The sequence below is a fragment of the Anomaloglossus baeobatrachus genome, chromosome 7 (assembly GCF_048569485.1).
Source record: "Anomaloglossus baeobatrachus isolate aAnoBae1 chromosome 7, aAnoBae1.hap1, whole genome shotgun sequence".
Lineage (NCBI taxonomy): Eukaryota > Metazoa > Chordata > Amphibia > Anura > Aromobatidae > Anomaloglossus > Anomaloglossus baeobatrachus.
The window spans coordinates 186,577,397-186,595,170 of record NC_134359.1 but is presented as its reverse complement, the minus strand read 5'-3'; the positions used below and the strand labels follow the sequence as shown (position 1 = coordinate 186,595,170).

Below are 17,774 nucleotides of genomic sequence, written 5' to 3'. Positions count from 1 at the left end.
TTCCCAGTCATTGCCACCTTCTATGCGACCCCAAAAATTCATAAGGGCCTGTCATCCCTAAAAGGTCGTCCCATAGTCTCTGGGATAGACGCACTAGGCCAAAATGCGAGCATCTACTTAGATCAAATCCTTCGTCCATTTGTGGTGAGTTTACCATCATATATCAGAGATACCAATGACTTAATAGCAAAACTGGATGGAATTGTCTTAGAACCAGAGACCATATTGATATCTGTAGACGTAGAACAACTGTACAGTAGCATCCCTCATGACAGAGGCCTGGAAGCAGTCTGGCATTACCTATCGACAAGGGGTAATCACCTCAGTCTGCATAACAAGTTTGTGATTGAAATGTTACAATTTGTATTGACACACAATTACTTCCTTTTTGGGGGTAAGTTTTTCCATCAGACAAGGGGGTACAGCCACGGGGAGCCCCTGTGCCCCCACGTATGCCAATATTTTTCTTGGATGGTGGGAGGATAGGTATGTCTTTAAAGAGGAGGATGCTACCTATGGTCCCCACATTAATCTATGGGGGCGGTACATAGATGACGTCCTGATTCTGTGGACAGGGGGGGTCCCCCTCTTCCTACAATTTATGGGACATCTTAACACCAATGATCTAGGACTTAAGTTCACATATGAGATAGGGGGGGGACAGTCTAGCATTTTTGGATGTTAAAATAATCAAGAACAGAGATGGTACTTTGAGTACATCCATCTACAGAAAACCAACAGCGACAAACAGTCTCCTTAGATGGGAAAGCCACCATCCGATACCACTCAAGAAAGGCATTCCTAAAGGGCAATTTTTACGCCTGAGACGCAATTGCTCATCACTTGGAGAGTTTGAGATACAGGCTCGTAATATGAAAGAGCGTTTTCATAACAGGGGCTATCCAGCTGTCACTATAGAACAGGCATACCACCATGCCAGGGACAAAAATAGAAGAGATTTACTTAAACACAAACCAAAAGAGGACGTGAGAGACATCACGAGATTGATAGCCACATACGATGATCAAAATGGGAGAGTGATGGAAATCATAAGACGGCATTGGCCCATACTTAAAGCCGACCCTGACATATGTGAACTAATCTCGGATTATCCAAGTGTTACCTTTAGGAGAGGAAAGTCCATTAGGGATCATTTAACCCATAGTCACTTTACAGTGCCTAAAGGCACTGGTACCTGGCTGGAAAGAAGACCAGTAGGTACGTTTAGATGTGGGAAGTGTACCTATTGCCGCTATATTAATCAGTCAAAAACCTTCTTGAACCATAAAACTAACAGAACATTCAGACTTAGAGACTTTGCAAACTGCAAAACTGAAGGATTGGTCTATCTCTGTACCTGCACTTGCCCCATGGGATATGTGGGAAAGACTAAAAGACAATTAAGAACCAGGATCGGAGAACACGTAGGAGATATCCGGCACAAAAGGGATACAGCGATAGCCAGACATGTCAACAATACCCATGGAGGAGATTTAAAAAGTATCTCATTCCAGGCAATAGAGGTTATACCTAAACCTGCTAGGAAGGGAGACTGGGATAGGAAAATACTACAGCGGGAGGCAAGATGGACCTTCCTCCTGGATTCGGTCTCCCCTGATGGTCTCAATGAGACCATAAGTTTCCATAGCTTTATTTAGCCTCTAGTCCAGCCCTTTCGTCCGGGGCGCATAACTGTTCCTACTAACAATCTAAACCCCATAGCCCCCCCCCCCCACCCCCCTCCCCCATTCTTAGGGTTGTTAGGAAAATAGATTGATACTGATAGGCACAAGCGTTGTGCATTTACTATATGCCCCGCACATGGTCATCTTTACCATGGTTTATAAATATATATCTTTGTTGAGACTGCACTAATGGAAGAGCACATGCATGTATTTAGATCTACGCTTATATGTTGGAATGTAGAAATTACAAATCTATATTTTGGATATGGTGGCAAGAATTTAACTTTTCTCAGGGAGGGTATATATACACCTATATGCTCCTTCCACCCCCTTTTTTACTGTCAGGAGAAAGGTGGTTTTTAGAGAATAGTGGATAGGAATCCCTCTAGAGAGTTATGAGCACCACGAAACTGGGACCTCATTTAATACATATATAGGAATGAATGCCCTGGATATGGCAAGCACCAATTTGCCCCTGATATGGGTTTTTCCTACACCGTTTAGAGTATAAGCCCCCTCTGTCTATATGTGTTGGTCATACCACCAAGAATGACACATCATATGCATGCCCCCAAATATAGATAGCATTAGCACATATATATTTTACAACCCCCTCTATAAAGCCCTAGATATATGCTTGGCATACTTAAGAGGGATGACACATCTGTGCATGTATCTAGCACAGATCATGTGATCAGGTCTGCAGTATAAGCCAGAAACTGATGACATGTCTATATATATATAGATCGTCTATGCAGCGTTATGCATCGCTCATTGTACGCAAGTTCCATAGTAATATCATCACATTTCCAACACTGCTGTGCCTGTGGAACGCATATGCGTTCCACACTACAGATATTACTGGAGGAAGTAGTTTCCCTGAACCCCGCCCAGTACGTATCACATGATCTAGTCTGTGACAGGGGAATGAAAATGCCATTACATCATTTCCGGCCACGTGCTACTTCCGGTTTTCGGACGTAGCAAACTTACCTCCGGGACTCCATTATTAAAGGGCCTGCAGAGCATGCAGGTTAGCGATCCAGGCAGCAGACACAGACCGAGACGGCAGGGACCAAGTGGGAGCTCCCAGTGTGTTAGAGTGTGTGTCACTCGGGACGCACAGTCCTTACTGGTAGAGCTCCAGGACTAAGGTATGCTTTCTAACCAGTCATTAGAGGGGGATTAGGTTCAGTACACTGATTCCTTTTTCTGCAGACAGTGGCCCCTTAATTAGTAGCCATACACCCGTATTTACAAAGTAGCTGGTGTGGCACTGGATATATATATGTTTTATAATTATATATGTACGGTCATATACACGTAAGAATTATTTTGGGACCCCTGCCACAGTATGCAGCTCCAAGCTTGGCCATTGTTATGCCAATATGAGAGAGGAGGGGCAAACTATTGCTGTTTTGGACAGTGACTACAATGCAGCTGTCATATATATAGAGACATGTAAATGGTACCAATATGCTGCTTGGGCTGATAGTGAAACCAGAACTACAAGTATGTGTTATGTTGTTTTTTTGCAGGAATTGCAGGAGGTGACTCATTTTATCCCCCTTTGGTAGGGTGTTTTTTTATCTACACACCGCTGACAGCCCTTACAGGTATACCTCCCTAGTACCAGTAAGTCACACACATGTATGGTCTAAAAGAAAGGTGGTAAACCAATAATGCTATTCCTTTACAGGACATATTGTCTGTCATATCCTAAAAATTTCTGCCTGAAAGGAGGTCACCTATATATACTTTTAATTCCCGGAGTACTTTGAAGGTTGAGAAACCCACTCTGGTCCTATCAAGAGGTAATTTAACATAAAAAACATGAAATGTGTGTCGCTCTACAACAAACGGAGGACGTGTATAATCATATATCTTATTATCCCTATAGGAGGGACGAATTCACAACCTATTATTAGCACAGGACCAAACGTCTCCTGGAAAATTTATAGTGGATAACAAACGGCCTATATACTGACCAAAAGGGTCCATACCACTACATCTCTATATATACAGGTAGAAATCCAGACTTTATTTATCTTTATATGTATGAGAAGCCTTGCCTGAGTACAGTAATAATACGGCATTACTCGCCCACTTCTTCCCACATATCTCTGCAGGGACCAACTACTGAATAAGCGTCATCCTTATCCTGGACTTTTGAATGGTCCGCTTATGTAACTACATACTAAGAGGGAACACCTATATTAGCTCTCTAATTAAGAGGACTGGTCCCTTGTGAGTGTACCTATATAGCTATATGTGCCTAAAACAATGCAGTTGTATGATTATCTATATACTTACAATTTTTTTCATTCATCTTTCTAGGTGTCCTTTCATGGGAAGTGACTTACACAAAAAAATCCTCTGATGATCCCCTTTTTACTGCGTTAGGGGGGGTGAAACGCGTCAGGAGAGCAGGGGGTTCCATTAGCATAGTGGAACTCCAGGCTCCTACCTAATATTATCCAGCAATCCTAATTAGGGAATTTACGCCTAATATGAGAACCCTGGACAGCTAACGCATTGCCACTGTTTGTTTGTCTATGGTTCATCTGTTTGCACTTTTATCACTTTTCTGGTGGTGGTTATCCCTGCTGGAGGCTGACAAGGACAGTGAGAGTTAGATACTTTAGTAGTGGAGTATAATCTATATATACATCTACAAACAAGGAGGTAGGCACAGTGTACATTATACAACTACCAGACGGACAGCGACGTACTAACATCTGTCCCCCTCTCTATAAACCACTGTCTACAACTTGGCTCAGGCGTGGGTTAACCATGGTCGACACTTGCACTTGTATATATATGTTTATCTGATGTACGAAATTGTAAGATAGGAACACTACATATGTTCCTTTTTAATATTTATGATTAAAATTATTTTTATGAGAGTAGTTCTAGTGGTGGTTTTTCGCATAATAACTACCTCTATATTACCTTTTGGGTTTTTGTGCCATGCTTACTGGTCCAAGTATCTGTGGTGAAATGCACCCTGTCACACACAGAGTTTCTCAAGGAAGCGGTGATGTTGTGTGCGACCTGCTGGGGTAGCAATGGCACGCCTTTCTTGGAGCAGGCATGGCGACTGGGCATCGGCTCTTGGGGCACTGCGATGGGCATAAAGTCTCAAAAATCCTCTCGTCCCAAGGTTGGAAAGGCAGCATTTCTGTAGCCAACAGTTTGCAGATGCTGAAAGTCAACCTCTAAGTCATGTCATGCCTTTCAAAAATCATGTAAAACACAGCAAGGGGACTCCAACCAGTCTCCCTTGTTTCCCAAAATTGGGCCACACACAGCACTTGACTGGCATCAGTTGACCCCCATTTTAAAGCTTACAAAGATGCTTTGCATGAAGCACTCTCAAAAATACACCAGCCTTTCACCTCCCCTGGCTGACACAGGGGAAGAAAAGTCCTCTGTGATCCATATATTGTTCATCTTGGTTCTTTTTTCAAAAGCAAGGGGGCTCCAACCACAGTCTCCCTTGTTTCCCAAAATTGGGCCACACACACAGCACTTGACTGGCAACAGTTGACCCCCATTGTCAAGCTTACAAAGATGCTTTGCATGAAGCACTCTCAAAAATACACCAGCCTTTCGCCTCCCCTGGCTGACACAGGGGAAGAAAAGTCCTCTGTGATCCATGTCTTGTTCATCTTGGTTCTTTTTCAAAAGCAAGGGGACTCCAACCACAGTTTCCCTTGTTTCCCAAAATTGGGCCACACACACAGCACTTGACTGGCATCAGTTGTCCCCCATTTGCAATCTTACAAAGATGCTTTGCATGAAGCACTCTCAAAAATACACCTGCCTTTCGCATCCCCAGGATGACACAGGGGTAGAAACGTTTTTGCGGATCCATGACTTGTTCATCTTGATGAACGTTAGTCTGTCCACATTGTCACTGGACAGACGCGTGCGCTTATCTGTCAGAACACACCCAGCAGCACTCAATAAACGTTCAGAGAGAACGCTGGCTGCGGGATATGACAAGATCCCCAATGCGTAAGTGGCGAGCTCAGGCAATTTATCCAGATTGGAAGCCTAGAATGAGCAAGGCTCAAGTTGCACAGTAATGGCATCGGTGGTCACTTGCATACACTCATATATCTGTGTCTCCTCCTCTTTTTCCTCGTCCAGCTGTTTAGTTTTCGCATGGATATTTGTCCTTGTCACTTTCCCATGTTTGTGTTGTCTTGGGAGTTGTTTGTCACCTTTTGGACACCTTTGAAGGTGTTTTCTATGTGTTTTTATGTGTTTGTGATTGCCTCCCATTGTTTTCAATGGGGTTCGAGAGGTTCGTAGAACTGTTTGCCAAACCAAAGTCAAACGCGGCATCCATTCAATGAACCGAACCGAACTCGAGCCTCTAGAGGTTCGCTCATCTCTACTAACCATTTGTTAATTTCCTTAACAAGCTGAGTTCCAGCAATCCCCCTTACCTACTTGTGCCACCCCGCGACAGCCGACGGGCTGCTTGAACTCGGATCCGCAGTGGCTCGAGGTGATCCGAGGCGGGGTCGCGCAACTACCTCAGACATAAAAAGGGGGGAACTTGGTGTTTTGGGGTGGTGAATGGGATAATGTTCATGACGCCACCCACGGTGCGTGGTAACGGGAGAGACTACCGCTGCTGTTGGGGAGCCCGGTGACGATGTTGAAGCAGTAGGATGTTTTAACCCCTCCGAGGGTAGGGGGTTTGGTGTCCCGGGGCCCGGTGATAGGATGGAGTGAGGAACCCGTCGGGGTGAAGGGATATCGGGTACTCACACAGTTCAAAGTCACTGATGCTGACACCAGGTAAACCAAACTCTTGAAATGCTCTGCTTCTCTTAGACGAGCACGCTGGGACTGTGCCCCTTTGGTGTTGCTGGTTGGTCTGAAGCCTTGTCCCTTGGCACTGTGTGCAACTTGGTGGATCCCTTTCTCCTAAGACTACTCGGGTCCCGCTCACCTGCGCGTGGCTAGCAAGGTGAGCCTGCGCTCAGGGTTCACGCTTGGGATTTTCTGAACGATTTTGGGAAGTCCTATCCCCCTCGTTGCGCTAGTACCCTGATTCTGGATGGAGCGGGTGGGGAACGGTTCCTGAAGATTCCATTCCTGTTGGGTGAATTACTGGGCTGCGTGAAGCTACTTCCCAGGCTAGGGTCCACATACCCCGTCGTGCCCTGGCCCCTGCCCGGTTGTAGCACAAGGCAGCCGGCCTGCTCTCTGTAGCAGCACCCTACCCCCTGTCACTACCCCCTGCGACCGGTGTTCCAGCTCCTTCTGGCCAGGCCAACGTCTGGCACCTAGGACGGGTACAGGAGCCCAGCTCCACAGCGTGACCTGTCCTGTCACCGCTGTCTCACTGCTCAACTCTACTCAACTCAACTACTGACATCTCTGCCCTCCCTCTTCCATCCCCCCTATCTGGGTGGCCCAATTCCCCTCAGGCTGCCCAATGGATGGTGCAGAGTGTTCCTCAGGATTTGTGTACACCTGTTGGTAGCAACACCAAATTGACAGGACCCGTAACCAAGGAGGAGCGGGTACCATGCAGAAAGGCAGATTGCACGGCACCCTTGTGACGTCCTGATAGGCCAGGGCAACACATACTCCTTTAGTCTGCCCTATATATTTGGGTGCTTCTTAAGGGGTGCACGCATGTGGAGAGCCTGCATGTGTGCTTTCTTTTGCAAAGTGCCTAAAAGGCATTTTAATTTTATGAAATCAAGAGATGCATGAGTGACAGTCATACATGTCTTGCTCTCAGAACCCTGGCACTACAGACAAGATACAACTTGGAGACCCATATGGGAGTTTTGATATTTAAAAAACCTTTCAAGCAGAAAGCAGGATAGTGGCATCATTTCCCTCCCATTTCCCCATAGTGTGTTTGCACACCAGGAGAGTATAATGTCAATACAATGGCAATGGTATATGGCAATACAGACAAAAGACAATTTGGAAACCCATCTTGGAGTCTTGAGATTAAAAACATTTCAGACAGACAGCAGGACAGTGGCATTAATTGCCCAATCTCCCATTTCCCCAAAGTGTATTTGCACAGCAGGGAGGTATGGTCCACAGGATATAGCCTTGGTGTCTTACATGGGTCAAAAACACCAGGCATGGTTACTTCCGTAACAGCTGATAAGCTCTCACTCACACCCCCTGTAGCAGGTAAACAAGTGGAGGTTATGCGATTGGAGACTTGTGTGAGAATAGTTTTGACGGTGACATAGGTGGAGGAAGCTACGGCAGCCCAGTAGTCTGCATTTTAGTGCAGTACAATTCCCACAGTAATACATGTTGCTTGCATATGTGCCTGTTCATGCATGTAGTAGTCAAATTATCTTTATTTTTGCCTCTACTGAATCTTTGTTTACAACGTTGGCAGATAACAAAAGTTGGGTCATCCTTTATGGTCTCAAAAAAGGCACAGGTCAGGCAACCCTTCCAGCGAACTGCAGATCCACAACCGCTGCTGACCCAGTGAGCGTTGTGGCTGAGGATGCAGTGCTTCTCATGGTTGCCTCACTATGTATTTGTATAGGAATTGCCAATGTAACCTCTTCAGCTTCCTCTTCCCCCTCCTCCTCCTTATCTTCTGAGCTACACAGCTGCATGCCTCTTTGTTCACACCAAGTGGGATCTAGAACTTCTTCATCATGCTCTGTTGTCCCACTCCTCCTTTTCCTGACCTGACATCACATAACAGTACACATGTGCCTCAGGTGCTTGTGTCTAATCATCATCACCTCCACCCCCAGGGGTTAACCTCAGTAGACGAAGGTCAGGATCCTGCTCAGACCACTTTGTCCGGGCCAGCATCTAACTGATAAAGATTTTGGGCAACGGTGCAGATGCTTTCCTCCTTTTGAGTTTTGGAATCTTTGAAGCAGACTTCTGATGCCCATGGGATAAAATGTGTGAACAGCTCGCAGACTCGCCTTGTGTCGTTCCCCACAGTCAGTTTGCCAGTTGATTTGTGACACGGGGTAAATAAGTGTAATTGGCACCTCTGAGGAATGAACTGTTTATGATGTTAAGGTGCGGGCAGAGAAGGAGAGGCTACTTGATGCAGCGCCATCCACTCTAGCACATGCTGTTTATCAGTCTCATTTGGATTTTGAAATGATGTGCGACTGTCAAAGAAATCTAGTGGCGTAGCCTGTCCAGTAACAGAATTTGCTGTCATTTTTCATGGGACAGAATGATCCGGTATCTGTTCACTAGAGCTTTAACTAACACAACTTCCCACCCGTACATCTCCAACATCCCGCATATTCACTTTTCCACCACAACCTCGTCGTGATTATTCCTTCTGTAAGTATATCCCACTGTTAAAAGAATTTACCAGCGTTACAATGGGTAGAACCTATAAAAACAGGAATTCTATGAACTGCAAGATAGTTGGTGTGGTGTACTTATGTACATGCACTGGTCCACTTAACTACTTGGGAAAAAACTAAATGGCATCACAGGGTCCAGATTAGTGAGTATCTTGTGGATGTGCAAAATAAAAGGGACACACCCATAGCAAGGCACATCAATCGGTGCCATAATGGGGACCTTAATGTTTTGTCATTTTGAGGTATTTGTGGCACCCCAGGGTTGCCACAGTAACAACATAAAGGGTTAACTCCCCACACACAACACCAAGACCTCCTGGGCAGAAGGGGGAGACCAAGCTGCTTCCCTGTATATTCTGGTGGGGAGAGGAAGTGATCAGTTCAGTTTCAGTTTGTTTGTTCAGACAGTGCAGAGGACTGAGGAGGAAGGATCTCTGCAGGTTGGAGCTGGGACAGCTCACCTCAGGATCCGCTGACCAATTCCAGGCCTAAACTGAGGGTGTGAGGAAAGGAGACAGATTAAACAGAGGAACATACCTGGGAGACAGAGTATTGCTGAACTCACTCCAGTGGAGCACACAGAACGGATGCTGGATCCAATGCTGTGCAGATTACACACCGCACAGTTAACACCAGAGAAGTGAAGATTCCACATTATTCACCTTTACCACAGACACAGCAACAAGCGTAAAGTTCAGGAACACTACAAGGAAGGACTCGAGTTGCCTGTCAGGTTGGTACCTGGGAGCAGAACAGGGCCGGCTGCCTAGTTTACCCAGCAGCAGGGCCACACACAAGCACAGTGCAGGAAAGGGAGCCAAAACGGCCCGGCTGGGTGAGAGAAACCCTGAACCCTTCACAGACTCCGTGGACAGTACTCTGCTAAATACCATCATCAGTAAACGACAAAGAAACTGCAAAACCGTGAGTCTGCTTGTTTATTGTGCTCGTGTCTTACACTCCCCCCCCCCATAGACCATCATACTGCCCCGGGGAGAAGGCTCTACCCGTGGGGAGCTGTCCCATCTCAAGCTGCCATCCATCACCCCAGAGGTTCTGCAGCAGCGGTGGTCATCTCTGATCACATTTCACGGGTGGTGTCACGAACATAACCCCCCTTTTTATTGTGGAACCAGGGATCACAGACCGGGTCACGACACTGTGATACCCTTTCCAGTAGTGACTCCTTGGCCTGGTTCTGAGTATCCCCTTAACCCCTGGCGACACAACTTTGGCATCACGAACAGGATGCGGACTGGACTTGGCTGCAAGCCGGGTGACGTGCGCCTGTAAAGACTTATTGCATAGCATAAAAGACTTGCCCTGTGAATTGTTGCAATAAAGAACGTACTTTAAACTTTGCAAAGATACCTGGAAAATCCAAAAACATCATTGGTAAAATTTTCAGGCACCATCTTTAATCGTGCCATTAGCTGCTACGCGCGGGAGAACAGCGCGCCTAAACCAGAACTCCGCCCACCGCTTGCAGAGGAGGTGCGCTCTGTGCTGTGATCCAAACAGGGACGCAGGAAACGCAGGAAAGTGCTCCAGGCTTGCCGTGAAGAAGACTGGTGAAATTAACTAAGGGAGCGCAAAGATGTCACAGCAGGGAGACGCTGTTGTACCCGGCGGTGCAGCAGCACCTATTATGCCGTTCCTGATGCCGTACACCCCGGGAGCGGTGTGGCTGCTCCAGTACTCAGGTGAGCCCAACACACTTCCGACTTTATCGGAAAGCTTAAAATCTACTACAGCATGTACCCCCTGACAGAAGCCCAGCGTGTCGGTATGCTTATGGAACAGTTAACTGGCAATGCCCAGCGAGAGGTTACGTCCTGGTCAGATGATGCAAAAGACACTGTAGAGCACATAATAGCTGGGCTAAAAGCAGCTTTTGAATCCACTGCCGGCAGCCGGGCTAAAATGAGGTTCTTTGGATGCAAGCAAAAACCTAGAGAGAGCGCAAGAGACTTTGCCTTAAACTTGCAGGAGGCGCTCAGAGCACTTAAGTTAGCAGAACCTGCTTTGGCCCCCGGAGCAGATAAGCTGCTGATAGACCAATTCTTGGATGGACTCTCATCCCCTTCCCACCGGGAACAATTGAGCATGATGGTGATCCAGGATCCAGGACTAACGTTTGCCCAGCTAAAGGATAGAGCCATCTGCCTCCAGCAAGTAGAGGAGCCCCGGGGTATAGACTCTGTTCAACACCCTACAGCGGCACCCCAGCAGCCGGTAGTGCCAGTGACAATGGCCATGTCAGCAGCTGCTGCTAACCACCTGGAGCCCATCACTAATGAGGCTCTCCATCAAAAGCTTGATGCTCTGACAGACACTGTTGCTTCCATGGCTAGAATCGTCCAGGAGCTGCGTGGATCCAAGTTTGCACCCAAGATGGAGTTGGCAACCAGCAAGGAGGATGTCCCGTGGATGAGGCCTAGGAGATACTAAGAGACGAGAGGACGACCCAGCGACCGCTACCAGCCGGATGGACAGCCCATTTGCCGCTGTTGCAAGGAGCCAGGTCACTTTGCCTGTGAATGTGCTTTAAATAGGGATCCCCTGGGGAGGCGGGCCGCTCCTCAGGAATGAACTCTCAAAGCCCCTCACCCTGGCACGACAAGTATGTGGGAGGACGTCCAGTCATCCCCATCGTGCTGGATGGCATTCCGCTCAACGCCTTGCTGGACACTGGTTCCCAAATAACATCAATTCCGTATGTCCTTTATAAGAGGTACTGGGCTGATTCAGATGTTAGCAGTGGTCCATCTAACATTGCATTGAATATATGGGCTTGCAATGGTGAATTAGTACCACAGGTTGGTTTCAGAGAAATGACCATTAAGATTGGGAGAGTAGAATTGCAGAACCAGGGTATTGTCATTGTTGATGTCGACCGGCGAGAACGTGAACCAACTATGCTGCTAGGAATGAATGTAATTGAAAATTGTTTTGCAGAGGTAATTACTGTCTTGCAGCAGATCGCCGAGACTGCCAAACCTAGGCAACAGAGACTCTTGCAGAAGGAAATTAAAGCCTTGATGCTGAAGCAGCAGGTAGAAATGTCAGGAGGTGAAATTTCTATTCCCTGAGGAAGAAGGCGGTTATGCCTTTGAAACGCGTTGGAATGGCTCAATAAAAATATCTTAAGGAATCTTCAACGGTGTGGTTCATAGCGCGGCTGAAAAACCCGTCTTCTTTCATCCCCGTTTTTACAGGAGGTGAAATTGGCAGTGCAAGGGTAAGTGACCCAATACCCATTGTAATTCCTCCCAAAACGGAAATGCTGGTCTGGTGTAGAGCCGCAATAGGCATCAGAGGGCGAGACTATCAGGCCCTGGTAGAACCCATGTACTCAGACAGTAGGCCCACTGTATTGACGGCCAGAGGAATAGTTGAGGTACATCGGGGAAGAGTGCCAATACGCCTTCTAAATTGTGGGGAAGATGAGGTCACCCTACCAAAGTATGCTACCATGGCTAAGCTATATACGGTTGATAACAACGCCATCACCACCGTTGAGCCCTTGAGCCCATCAAGTCAGGCGGAGGACAATGGCTCAGAGGGAAAGCTGGAGGATTAGTGCCAAAAGCTACATGTAGGTATCGATTCTAGACCCTCCCATCAAAAGCATGGAGTATACCGAGTAGTGAAAGAATATGAGCAAATATTCAGCAAACACCCATTAGACTTTGGGCAGATCAAAGGGGTAGAGCACACCATACCCACAGGTAACCATCCATCCATAAAGGAGAGGTATAGACCATTACCACCGGCTCACTACTAGAGATGAGCGAACCGGTCCCGGTTCGGCTCGAGGCCGGTTCGCCGAACGGGGGTCCCGTTCGAGTTCGGTTCGTCGAACGTTCGACGAACCGAACTCGAACGTATAGGCTATAATGGGAGGCAATCACAAACACATAAAAATGCATTATAAATGTACACAAACAGTTAATAAACATTGCCATAACACTTACCGGTCCTCGCGATCCCTTCTGCACTCTGTCTCCTGCCGCTATTCCATCCGATGATCGCTGAATCCTCCCGGTGACCTGCACTGCCAGCAGAGAAGCAGGACCTATCGTGACGTCAAAATAGCCATGTGACCAGTCACGTGGCTATTATCTCATTGGCTACAGACTGGTCACATGACTATGACACGTCATGTAGGACCTGCGAGTGCATCTCTCCGGTACACGGTGCACATATGTGTATCGCCGTGTACCGGCGACATGCTCTAGCACACGGTCGACTCCCCGTTCCGTTAGGGACCGGCTGACACAGCCGGTCATTAACGGAGATCACCGTTGCCATAGCAACGCAGTTAGCGGTGACGTCACCGCTAACCGCGGCTCCGGGAGCACCGTTGCTATGGTAACGCGTCTGTCAGCGTTACCGCTAGCAGCCAGCAGTGATCACTCACGGAGTGAAGGCTGCACGCTGCTTCCCGATTGTAGTGAGCATTGTAGTTAGGATGGAGGTTCCCCAGCCCCAAGTGATGCCCCTCACTACAATCGTCACTACTACTACACTAGAAAGAAAGAAGACAGAAGAGCAGGATCGTGGAGGGCTGACAGGGGTAATAAAGATGGAGTCTCTAATGTGTCTGTGTATTTATTTCTATTAAAGTATTTTTTCTCTGTGTGGTGTCTTTTTTTAACCCTTTATTGGAGATTCTTAATGGCCGGGTCAAACGTGCCTGACATTAAGAATCTCTGGCTTAATACTGGCTGGTAAAACAAAGCCAGTATTAACTCATGATTACCCAACAAGCCACCCGGCTCCAGGGCTGTTGGAAGAGTTGGATACAGCGCCAGATGATGGCGCTTCTATGAGAGCGCCATTTTCTGGGACGGCTGCGGACTGAAATCCGCAGCAGAGGCGCCCACAAACCTCGGGCTAACCTGTGCTGCGGATTCCAATCCCCAGCTGCCTAGTTGTACCCGGCTGGACACAAAAATATAAAAAAAAACGGGCTTCCCTATATTTTTGGTTCCCAGCCGGGTACAAATAGGCAACTGGGGGTTGGAGGCAGCCCGTGGCTGCCAGCTGTACCTGGCTAGCATACAAAAATATGGCGAAGCCCACGTCATTTTTTTGGTGGGCAAAAAACTTCTGCATACAGTCCTGGATGGAGTATGCTCAGCCTTGTAGTTCTGCAGCTGCTGTCTGCTCTTCTCCATACAGACAGACAGCAGCTGCAGAACTACAAGGCTCAGCATACTCCATCCAGGACTGTATGCAGAAGTTTTTTGCCCCCTGAAAAAATTATGTGGCTTCGCCATATTTTTGTATGCTAGCCAGGTACAGCAGGCAGGTACGGCTGCCCCCAACCCCCAGTTGCCTATTTGTACCCGGCTGGGAACCAAAAATAAAGGGAAGCCCTTTTTTTATTATTTCTTGAATTTCATGAAATAATTAGAAAACAAATGACGTAGGCTTTGCCCCATTTTTGTGTCCAGCCAGGTACAACTAGGCAGCTGGGATTGGAATCCGCACCACCGGTTGGCCTGAGCTTTCTGGGCCCCACTGCTGCGAATTGCAGTCTGCAGCCACCTCAGAAAATGGCATTTTCATAGAAGCGCCATCTTCTGGCGCTGTATCCAACTCTTCCAGCACCTGCCTGCTATACCTGGCTAGCATACAAAAATATGGCGAAGCTCCCGTCCTTTTTTTGTAGCTTTTTGGCAAAAAAAAAAAAAAAATGCTTCCCTGGATTTTCCATTGCCAGTGAAGGTAACACCAAGCAGTGGGGGTTAGCAGCCAGTAGCTGCTTGGATTACCCTTAGCTAGCAATACAAAAAATGCAGTGGGAGCTAACATATATTTTTTTTAATTATTTATTTAAATAACTAAAAATAAAATGGGCTTCCCTGTATTTTGATTGCTGGACATCACAGTGCTGTAAAAATAAATCTTTAAAAAAATGACGTAGCGCTCCGCGGTATTTTTGATTCTCAGCGCAGATAAAGCAGACAGCTATGGGTTGCCACCCCCATCTGCCTGCCGTTACCTTGGTTGGCAATCAAAATACAGGGAAGCCCATTAATTTTTTCTCTTTAAAAAATAGTTAAAAAAAAAAAATTACGTTGGGTCCCCCCATTTTTGATAGCCAGCTAGGGTAAAGCAGACGGCTGTAGCCTGAAAACCACAGCTGGCAGCTTTACCGTGGTTGGGGATCCAATGTGGAGGTCCCCTCAGGCTCTTTTTTATAATTATTTTATAAATATTAATAATTACACAATAAAAGTAGGGGACCCCCCAAATTGGATCACCAGCCAAGGTAAAGCGGACAGCTGTGGTCTGGTATTCTCAGGGTGGGAAGGTCCATAGTTATTGGGCCTTCACAGCCTAAAAATAGCAGGCCGCAGGCACCCCAGACGTGGCGCATCCACTAGATGCGCCAATCCTGGCGCTTCACCCCAGCTCATCCCGTGCCCTGGTGCAGTGGCAAACGGGGTAATAAATCGGGTTGATACTAGCTGTAAAGTCACCTGAGATCAAGCCCAGCAGTTTGTGATGTCATGGCGTCTATTAGATACCCAACATCATAAACTGTCAGTACTAACAAAAACAAAAAATCGACAAAAGAAATTTATTTGAAAAAACAGTCCCCAAAACATTTCCTCTTTCACCAATTTATTGTAAGAAAAAAAATAAAGGGGTCCCACGACGACTCTGGACCGTCTAGAATATGGGGGGGAGACACTCAGGGAACGTATCCCCCATTTTCTAGGAGTGCGGACCCTTCATGTGAGGAGTGTGGGTGCAATGAATCTGCACTCACTCTCCCCGGGTCCACAGCAGCAGAGTCCATGTCGTAATGGTTGCTACCAAAGCTGCAATGCCCTGCTCATGAGGTAAGGGCATGCCTAATCAGGAGAACTACTGAAGAGGAAGCTCTGCTCACTGGTATATAGGTGCTCAGAGGTAATAATAGATAAAATTAGTGAGTAACCTCGGCACTCTATATCTCCCAGACTAAGTCAGTAAGTCACAACGGATAGTAATGCAAAATCACTCTTTATTGGTCCGTATTAAGAAATTTTTTTTTTCATAAGCATATATGTTTTTGTCCAAAACAAGTTACAAATGACGTTTCGGCCTGAGCCTTCGTCAGATTGGACTTATCTGCATGTAATCATGAAAAATGACAATAATCAGTATCACATAAGAGTGAGAGAACAATGACATAAACTCGAACAATGTAGAGGTACAATTGGGATGCAGCAAAAAAATTGCAACACAGCAAGAAATGAAACACATGATACAAATGTCATAATACAGTACAAGGACAATATAGTAATGACAAATATGGGGTCAGAGTAGACTTAGACAGCTCTGGTACGAAAGAGATGTCAATCATAAAGTAACATGTGCAGTAGGTGTAGAGCTACACTATGCATGGCAGAGCTAATGGGTAGACCGACCATAGAAAAAGTAGAGAAAAAGTGGAGAAAAAGTGGAGAATAAGTGGAACATAAGAGGAGAAAAAGTGGAGAAAAAGTGGAGAAAAAAGTGGAGAAAAAGTGGAGAAAAAGTGGAGAAAAAGTGGAGAAAAAGTGGAGATTAAGAGGCGAAAAAGTGGAGAAAAAAGTGGAGAAAAAGTGGAGAAAAAGTGGAGCATAAGTGGAGAAAAAGTGGAGAAAAAGTGGAGAAAAAGTGGAGCATAAGAGGAGAAAAAGTGGAGAAAAAAGTGGAGAAAAAGTGGAGAAAAAGTGGAGCATAAGAGGAGAAAAAGTGGAGAAAAAGTGGAGAAAAAGTGGAGAAAAAGTGGAGCATAAGAGGAGAAAAAGTGGAGAAAAAGTGGAGAAAAAGTGGAGAAAAAGTGGAGCATAAGAGGAGAAAAAGTGGAGAAAAAGTGGAGCATAAGAGGAGAAAAAGTGGAGATTAAGAGGAGAAAAAGTGGAGAAAAAGTGGAGCATAAGAGGAGAAAAAGTGGAGAAAAAGTGGAGAAAAAGTGGAGAAAAAGTGGAGAAAAAGTGGAGCATAAGAGGAGAAAAAGTGGAGATTAAGAGGAGAAAAAGTGGAGAAAAAGTGGAGAAAAAGTGGAGAAAAAGTGGAGAAAAAGTGGAGCATAAGAGGAGAAAAAGTGGAGATTAAGAGGAGAAAAAGTGGAGAAAAAGTGGAGAAAAAGTGGAGATTAAGTGGAGAAAAAGTGGAGCATAAGAGGAGAAAAAGTGGAGAAAAAAGTGGAGAAAAAGTGGAGAAAAAGTGGAGATTAAGAGGAGAAAAAGTGGAGCATAAGAGGAGAAAAAGTGGAGAAAAAAGTGGAGAAAAAGTGGAGAAAGTGGAGAAAAAAATGGAGAAAAAGTGGAGAAAAAGTGGAGAAAAAGTGGAGAAAAAGTGGAGAATAAGAGGAGAAAAAGTGGAGAAAAAGTGGAGAAAAAGTGGAGAATAAGAGGAGAAAAAGTGGAGAAAAAGTGGAGAAAAAGTGGAGCATAAGAGGAGAAAAAGTGGAGAAAAAGTGGAGAAAAAGTGGAGAAAAAGTGGAGCATAAGAGGAGAAAAAGTGGAGAAAAAAGTGGAGAAAAAGTGGAGAAAAAGTGGAGCATAAGAGGAGAAAAAGTGGAGAAAAAGTGGAGAAAAAATGGAGCATAAGAGGAGAAAAAGTGGAGAAAAAGTGGAGAAAAAGTGGAGAAAAAGTGGAGCATAAGAGGAGAAAAAGTGGAGAAAAAGTGGAGAAAAAAGTGGAGAAAAAGTGGAGAAAAAGTGGAGAAAAAGTGGAGAAAAAGTGG

General features: G+C 46.1%; 1 long non-coding RNA gene across 1 annotated transcript; it reads left to right on the top strand.

Moving 5' to 3' along the window:
* The first annotated feature begins 2,673 nt into the window (after positions 1 to 2,673).
* LOC142246042 (uncharacterized) lies at positions 2,674 to 4,583 on the top strand. Its single transcript, XR_012724857.1, has 6 exons — positions 2,674 to 2,839; positions 3,224 to 3,301; positions 3,385 to 3,499; positions 3,586 to 3,710; positions 3,815 to 3,932; positions 4,023 to 4,583. It is a non-coding gene; the product is annotated as an uncharacterized LOC142246042 (long non-coding RNA).
* Positions 4,584 to 17,774: the final 13,191 nt, after the last annotated feature.